General features: G+C 36.4%; 1 non-coding gene across 1 annotated transcript; it reads right to left on the bottom strand.

The window, feature by feature from the left end:
• Nucleotides 1-1,107: 1,107 nt before the first annotated feature.
• On the bottom strand, nucleotides 1,108-1,180 carry TRNAG-CCC (transfer RNA glycine (anticodon CCC)). Its single transcript has one exon. It is a non-coding gene; the product is annotated as a tRNA-Gly (tRNA).
• Between the last annotated feature and the right edge of the window lie 7,997 nt (nucleotides 1,181-9,177).

Below are 9,177 nucleotides of genomic sequence, written 5' to 3' on the forward strand. Positions count from 1 at the left end.
CTTGATTTAGCTGAGAATATCTGTTTAATTAATTGTTCACAGAAATTAGAGGTTCATTTATATGTAGTAGTACTACTTTTCTGGTTTCTAATGCATTAATTTCTGTTGTAAGCTTATTATTTCCTTCCTTTGCTCTCTTTCACTTAATTTTGTTGTTATTAGCTTTTAAGTGGGATATTTAATTAATGTATTTTCAAAATTTTCATTTATACTGATCTAAATGTTTGTTTGTGACTATTCCATCACTGTTTTAATTGTCCCCATAAAATCTAAAATGCGGTATTGAGTTTTTAAATTTCTAAATAGAATTGTCTTTTTTAAAAAAATATTGATTTCTACCATACTGAATTGTGAACCAAGTATGTTGTTTGTATTATTTATACACTTTGTGCTTTTCTTTGTGACCCAATTAATTTCATAAATGCCCCAAATCCTATTGGGAAAGAAATGTGCATCCTCAGTTACTGAAGTGAAGAGCTTTATATATTATTCCATTAGACTTCCGTAATTAGTGTGCTTAGGTTTTTTGTATCTAGTGATTTTCAGTCCATTTCACTTGACTTAAAAATAGTGTCTGAAGAACTCATGTTTTTAGTGTGCTTCTATTATTCCAAATATTGTATATAGTTTTTGCTGTGTGTAGGTATGCTATTTAGTACATAGATATTCATAGCTGTTATGTCTACACTGTGAATTTGACTTTAGAATTCTAATGTGCTCTCTCTCTCTTTTGGTGGGGAGAGGGAGTATGTGATTATTTTGACTTGAATTCTGCCTTGACCAATATCAAGATCACAAACACTACTTTGTCTCTCTTTTTTTCAGTCTTCTGACATCCTTTTCCTTATGTCTTTATATTTAGCCTTTCTGAATCACCTTTTAAAAGTTGCATCTCTTGATTTCAGCATAGACTTGACTTTTGCCTTATGAGCCTTATGAGTTACTCTGAAAATAATTTCCATTTAATAGGTGAGTCAAGCCTATTTGCTTTTATTGGGATGGCTGATATGACTGATATAATTCTTTATTAAATTGCTTTATGTTATTTTTTTTAATATTTGTTTATTTGGCTGGGCTGGGTCTTAGTTGCAGCATGTGGGATCTTAGTTCCCTGACTAGGGATTGAACCTGGGCCCCCTGTGTTGGGAGCACAGAGTCTTAGCCACTGGACCACCAGGGAAGTCCTTATATTATATTTTCAGTTCAGTTCAGTTCAGTTCAGTCACTCAGTCATGTCCGACTCTTTGCAACCCCATGAATCGCAGCACGCCAGGCCTCCCTGTCTATCACCAACTCCCGGAGTTCACTCAGACTCATGTCCATCAAGTCAGTGGTGCCATCCAGGCATCTCATCCTCTGCCGTCCCCTTCTCCTCCTGTCCCCAATCCCTCCCAGCCTCAGAGTCTTATCCAATGAGTCAACTCTTCGCATGAGGTGGCCAAAGTACTGAAGTTTCAGCTTTAGCATCATTCCTTCCAAAGAAATCCCAGGGCTGATCTCCTTCAGAATGGACTGGTTGGATCTCCTTGCAGTCCAAGGGACTCTCAAGAGTCTTCTCCAACACCACAGTTCAAAAGCATCAATTCTTTGGTACTTAGCCTTCTTTATGATCCAACTCTCACATCCATACCTGACTACTAGAAAAACCATAGCTCTGACTATACAGACCTTTGTTGGCAAAGTAATGGCTCTGCTTTTTAATACACTGTATAGGTTTGTCAATGGCTAATTCCAAAGACCTATTATCGTGTTTTGCATATTTTTACTTAGTATCTGTTTAGTTTGTGCAGCTTCTCTGGTTTTATCATTGAAAGTGAATCTTAATATTATTTGTTTCTTGCTTTTTTCCCCTTGCTAAATCTTACTAGAGTTGCATCAAGTGTTTATCTTTTACACAGTTAACTTTTGACATTTTTCAACATATATTCCCTTTGTACTTTTTTTTTTTTTTTGGACTTCTTCCACTGTTTCTTGATAACCATTTGAATTTGATAATTAGCTCACAAGTTTTCATCCTGTCTGGTTTTCTAGTATATGCATTTAAAGCTATAATTTCTCAGTTCTAGTTGCAACTTTCAAATTTTGATTTAGAGTGTTTTTGTTATCATTTGGTTATAAGCTTTGTCTTTATTCTAATATATTTTTGACCTATTCATTTGGAAAATATTTTGAAAAATTATAATTATCTTTTCATATTTTCCCAAAATGTATTTCTAATTTAGTCTCACTTTTATTAAAGATTATGTATTTATTGTATTTTAGCTCTTTGATTGAATATTTATTTGAATAATTGTGTTAAAATCTCCTAAAATATTGGTTTCTTTGTCAGTTGTTTCTTGTGAATCTTTTAAAGTTTTTTGCTTAAATATTATGAACCATGTTGGTAGATCCATACAAGTTCAGAATTGAAATATTTACTGTGTATGAAGTAACCATCATAAATATTAATGATATAATATCTATTTTAGGTGACAAATCTTCCTTTTGTATATATTTTCCTATTTTTTTCACATTCATTTATGTTCAAACTTTTTTGTAGTCTTTTGCTTTATGTGCTTGTGTGTTCAGTTGTGTCTGACTCTTGGCCACCCCATGTACAGTAGCCCACCAGGCTCCTCTGTTCATGGAATCTTCCAAGCAAGAATGCTGGAGTGGGTTGCTGTTTCCAACTCCAGGGGATCTTCCCCACTGAGGGATCAAACCTGCATCCCTTGTGTCTCCTGCATTGGCAGATGGAGTCTTTGCCACTAGTGCCACATGAGAAGCCTCTTTCGCTTTGCACATGTCTCTTATAAATGGCTAACTTTTGGCTGCTCCTTGGGTGCCCTACCAATTCAGGGCAATTTAAAATTAAATGAAATTAAAAAAAAATCATATGAACTGAAATCAAACCAAAATCTGCTTTAGTCTGATATTTCTTTCCAGAATCATCAAATTGGGTTTTCTCTTCTTTTTTTTTTTTTTTTTTTTTGGTTAGTTTGCTTTTAAACTTGGACTTCATGCCTACACTGCATTGGATATGTTTCCTTCTGGCTGCCTTCCCTACAGAAAGTCTTTTTACACGTTCATAGTCTTTATAGTTCCATTTTAATGCAGGGAGTACCCATCACAGACAGACCTTAGGTTTGAAATTTTGGCCAAAATACTCAATACTAAATTTCAAATTATCCAGGATTTGGTTAGCATACTCAAATCAAAAGCAAGATTTTGTACTTCCTTACCACCAAGAGTTCCTGCTTATGACTTATTTGGGGAAATCTAGAGAGTTCATACCTTTATGTCAACTTAGTGATTTGTATACAAATACATATTTTTATGTATTTTTATGTATAAAAAAAGATCTTAACTGGATTACTACAAAGGTGTGATTAGTCACCCAGAGCCAGACATTCTGGAGTGTGAAGTCAAGTGGGCCTTAAGAAGCACTGCTGTTAATAAAGCTACTGGATGTGATGAAATTCCAGCAGAACTATTCAAATCCCTAAAGGATGATGCCATCAAGGCTTTGCATTCATTATGTCAGCAAATCTGGAAGACCCAGCAGTGGCCATAGGACTGGAAAAGATCAATCCTCATCCCAATTCCCAAAAAGGTTAGTACCAAACAATGTGATAACCATTGGACAATTGCACTCGTGTCCCAGGATGACCTAGAAAGGTCATGCTTGAAATCTTGCATGCTAGACTTCAGCATTATGCAAACCAAGAACATCCAGATGTCCAAGCTGGGTTTAGAAAAGGAAGAGGAACCAAAGATCAAATTGCCAACATTTGCTGGATTATAGAGAAAGCAAGGGAATTTCAGAGAAACATCTATCTTTTTCATTGACTACACTAAAGCCTTTGACTGAATGAATCATGACAAACTATAGAAAGCTCTTAGAGAGATGGCAATACCAGACCATCTTACCTATCTCCTGAAAAACCTGTATGCAGGTCAAGAAGTAACAGTTAGAACCCTGTATGGAACAACTTATTGGTTCAAGATTAAGAAAGGAGTATGACAGGGCTGTCTGCTGTCACCCTATTTGTTTAACCTATATACTGAGCACATCATGAGAAATGCTGGACTGGATGAGCTACAAGCTTGAATGAAGATAGGCAGAAGAAACATCAACAACCTCAGATGTGCTGATGATACCACTCTAATGGCAGAAAGTGAAGAGGAACTGAAGAGCCTCTTGTTGAGGGTGAAGGAGGAGAGTTAAAGAGCAGGCTTAAGACTAAATATTAAAAACCTAAGATCATGGCATCCAGCCCCATTACTGCATGCAAATAGGAGAAAATGTGGAAGTAGTGACAGATTTCTTCTTCTTGGGCTCCAGAATCATGGTGGACGGTGATTGCAACCATGAAATCAGAACACAATTGCTTCTTGGCAAGAAATGATGACAAACCTAGACAGTGTTGAAAAGCAGAGACATTACTCCGCCAACGAAGATCCGTATAGTCAAGGCTATGGTCTTCCCAGTGATCATGTACAGTTGTGAGAGCTGGACCATAAAGAGGCAGAATGCCAAAAAATTGATGCCTTTTAACTGTGGTGCTGGAGAAGACTCCTGAAAGTCCCTTGGACAGCAAGGGGATCAAACCAGTCAATCTTAAGGGAGATCAACCCTGAATATTCATTGGAAGAACTTATGCTGAAGCTAAAGCTCCAGTATTTTGGTCATCAGAGGGCTCACTGGGGAAGTCCCTGATGCTGGGAAAGATTGAGAGCAGAAGAAGAAGAGGGCTTCAGAGGATGAGATAGCTGGACAGCATCACCGATGCAATGAACATGAACTTGGGCAAATTCTGGGAGATAGTGAGAGACAAGGCGGTCTGGTATGCTGCAGTTCATAGAGTCACAAAGAGTGAAACACAACTGGTTGACTAAACAACAACAAAATGTCTAAATCTTTGTCATTTCAATTATCTCCTATTTCTCGCTTATATCTTATTTCCTATTTCTATCTTTTATTTTTACTTACTTGGCATATAAAAAGTCTTTTTTTTTTTGAATTTTTTATTTTGTATGGTCGATTAACAATGCTGTAATAGTTTCAAGTGAACATCAAAGTGACTCACCCATACAAAAACATTTGTCTTAAAAAGCAGTTCCAGGTTCATAGCAAAATTGAGGGGAAGGCACAGAGATTTCCCACATATCTCCTACTCTCACACATGTATTCCCAGTCCCCCCTCCCCCATATCAACATCCCCTATCAGAGTGGGACATTTGTTCAGTTCAGTTCAGTTGTTCAGTCATGTTTGACTCTTTGAGACCCCAAGGACTGCAGCACGCCAGGTTTCCCTGTTCATCACCAACTCCTGGAGCTTACTCAAACTCACATCCATCAAGTCGGTGATGCCATCCAACCATCTCATCCTCTGTTGTCCCTTTTTCCTCCTGCATTCAGTCTTTCCCAGCATTGGGGTCTTTTCCAATGAGTCAGTTCTTCGCATCAGGTGGCCAAAGTACTGGAGCTTCAGCATCAGTCCTTCCAATGAATATTCAGAACTGATCTCCTTTAGGATGGACTGGTTGGATCTCCTTGCAGGCCAAGGGACTCTCAAGAGTCTTCCCCAACACCACAGTTCAAAAGCATCAATTCTTGGTGCTCAACTTTCTTTATAGTCCAACTCTCACATCCATACATGACTACTAGAAAAACCATACCTTTGACTATACGGACCTTTGTCGGCAAAGTAATGTCTCTGCTTTTTAATATTTGTTACAACTGGTGAACTTACATTGACGTGTTATGACATAACCATTCAAGTCCATGGTTTGTTTACCTTAGGGTTCACTCTTGGTACGGTGCCTTCTATGGATATGGAAATATGTTGATATGCATCTGTTTTCGCAACCCTAAAAAATCCCCTGTGCTCTGCCTTTCCATCCCTCCCCACCCAAGTCCAGAGCAAACACTGAGCTTTTTAATGTGTACATAATTTTGTTTTTTCCCAGAGTGTCATATTGTTATATCATATAGTCTGTAGCCATTTTGAATTGGTTCCTTTCACTTAGTAAGGAACTAACTAAGGAACTAACTAAGGTGCATCTAAGGGTCCTCCGTGTCTTTTCATGCTTGCTGTCTTATTTCTTCTCACCGTTGAATAAGATTCCATTGTCTGAATGTGCCATAGTTTGTTTGTCCATTCACCTATAGAAAGATATCTTGGTTGCTTCTAAGTTTGGGCAATTATGAATAAAGCTGCTATAAACATCTTTGTGCAAATTTTGTGTGGACATAAGTGTTCATCCAACTTTTTTTGGTACATACCAAAGAGTGTGAATGCTGGATCATTTAGTGAGAATTTACTTACTTTAATTTTGTGAGAAACTGCCAAGCTGCCTTCCAGTGGCTGTATCAGTTTGCAATCCCATCAGCAGTGAATGAGAGTTCCTATTGCTCCATGCCTTCACCAGCATTTGGTTTTGTCAGTGTTCTGGATTTTTTTTTTTTTTTTTTTGCCATGGCATTTCATTGTTGTTTGAATTTGCAATTCCATAATGACATGTGATGTTGAACACCCTTTCATATGCTTATTTACCATATGTGGTGAAGTGTCTAATAAGTTATTTTGCCTACTTTTTGTTGGGTTCTCATTGCTGTTGAGATTAAAAGTTAGTTCCTTGCACATTTTAGAGGACAGTCCTTTATGAAATATGTCTTTTGCAAATATTTTCTCCCTGTGTGTGGCTTGTCTTCTCATTCTCATGATAGTGTCATTGGTGGAGAAAAGGTTTTAATTTTAATGAAATCCAGGTCATTAATTATTCATTTTGTGGCTCTTACATGGGGGCAGCACTTTTTCCTGTGGCATCACTCCTCAGGAGCTCTAAGAGGAATTGTTAGATTTTCAATTTTTTCAACTTTTTGCTTGTTGTTAGGATGGAGAGATGATTTCAAGGCTTCTTGTATGCCAGACCAGAAATTGGAAATCAAATTAACAATTTTGAAGAAATTAATGTCTTCTATCTCTTAAATATCCTTTCTTCTTTAGAATTTACTTACCTAGCTAGCTATTTATCACCTATCATCCATCTAAAATATTTTCATGTATATTTATCTTATCTCTTTGTTTTTCATGTTCTACAATTTCTTCAGCAGTCTGATGGTCTATGGGTGCCCATTTATATTAATGAATAAAGTAATAGAAAAAAATTATGGGGTGTGCATGTGCATGATTATTCCTTCAGTTTCAGTTCAATTTATCGTTGGCCATGGGAAAAGAAGTATTTCTCTCAAGAAGCATTTCCCTCTTCCATGGCTGGTCACCTTTTGTGATCACTATTCCTCATTACGGGAGTATTAGCAAGATCTTGGAAACCGGGGCCAGGTTCTTTAGATACATCAGTATCCTGCCAGAAGTATTTAGCCTCTCAGCCATTCCCCAAACTCCTCACCATTTGGGATCAGATTTTACGGCCTTTACGTGATATACATTTTTTGCGCATTTTGTATTTGAATAATGGCACACTGATAATATTCATTTGTGACCTTGAAATCAATATGTGTAGTGCTTTCACATTCATTGACAGATAGGTGCAAAGTGACCAACATGCAGTTTCCTAGCTGAGGTCAAACAAGGCAGCATTCAGAATTCTTGTCTCAGTTCTCACACTGTAAGCAAGTATCCCTTTTGAAGTCTACTTAAGTCGCATTTTTGTGCTTTTTGTTGGTGATTTCACTTTTTTAAATGGTCCAAAGCAGAATGTTGAAGTGTGATCTAGTACTCCTAAGCACAGAAAGAATATGATATACCTTATGGAGAAAATTAAAAAGAATAGATACATGTCTGTGTAAATACACTTTTCTGTACACCTGAAGCTATCATAACACTCTTAATCAACTATACTCCAATATAAAGTAAAAAGTTAAAGAAATTTTTTTAAAAGAAAATGCATATATTAGATAAGCTTCATTCAGGCATGAGTTATAATGCTGTTAGCTGCTAGTTCAGTGTAATCGGGATCAAATATATGTGTATATATAAATATATAGACTCAACGCAGGTGGAGCTAGTAGTAGTGAATGCATCTGCCAATGCAGGAGATGTAAGAAACACAGGTTCAATCCCTGGGTTGAGAAGATCCCCTGGAGGAGGGCATGGCAACCCATTCCAATATTCTTGCCTGGAGAATCCCATGGACAGAGGAGCCTGGCAGGCTGTATAGTCCATAGGGTCACAAAGAGTCTGACATGACTAAAGTGACCTAGCACACACATGCAAATATACGTGTGTGTGTGTGTATTTATATTTACATACATATACACACATATATACATATATTTGTAAAATAAGGTGTCTTTAAATGGAAACATACATAAAACTAGGTTATGTATTCATCAGATGATGAAAATATTGTGACTGGAAGTTCATAGGAATCTAACCCTGATTTCCCCTTGGAATAATGGTTCAATTTTCACTAATTCAATGTTTGTGGTAACTTTATAGAATATAACTACCACAAATAATGAGAATCAACTGTACTTCAAAACTTGTGATTGATTGAAGGTTGTGATTACTTCATTGCTTCTTCAGAAATGTTTTATTTCTCTCTATTTCTGCTTTATCGCTTTTCTTCAATTGGGATGATTTCATGGAAGTTAGTGGGAAATGGCTTCATTCTACGATCTTTAACCAGAAACATAATATGTAATTTTATATTTAAAGTCCTGTCCTAAAGTTTTTTTTCCCCCCAAAGGATATTTCATTCTGCTATCAAATGACCCATGGTTATGTCTACAGAGGGGCAGTTTTGATGATTTTAGTAATTTTGGTATGTGGTTTTCAAGTAAAGGTTTAGAAATTTGAGTTCCTTCACAATCATAGGCATATGGTAAAGGCTTTCTCTTCCATTAAGTTTTAGAAAAAAAATCTCCCTCATTTTGTTAAAATTTTTATTTTCCATATCTTGAATCTGATCTGCAGTGAATGGTGGGCAAAATAATGGCATTGCTTGGGGGAAAAAAAAACAAACAACTACAATATTCTCAACTTCAAAAACAGGTTAATAATTTTTTTAATTATTTAAAAAGTTAATGCTCATTTATTCTCATTTTTCTTTTGTTATAATTTTGTGTAATTATTAAAAAAAAGACATTCTACCTCTACAGTCTTCCTCCCTAAAACCCATAGTGCTGTTTAATCATGAGAAAAACATCAGATAAATCCCAATCGAGAA

This window comes from Bubalus kerabau, chromosome X, assembly GCF_029407905.1.
Source record: "Bubalus kerabau isolate K-KA32 ecotype Philippines breed swamp buffalo chromosome X, PCC_UOA_SB_1v2, whole genome shotgun sequence".
NCBI lineage: Eukaryota > Metazoa > Chordata > Mammalia > Artiodactyla > Bovidae > Bubalus > Bubalus kerabau.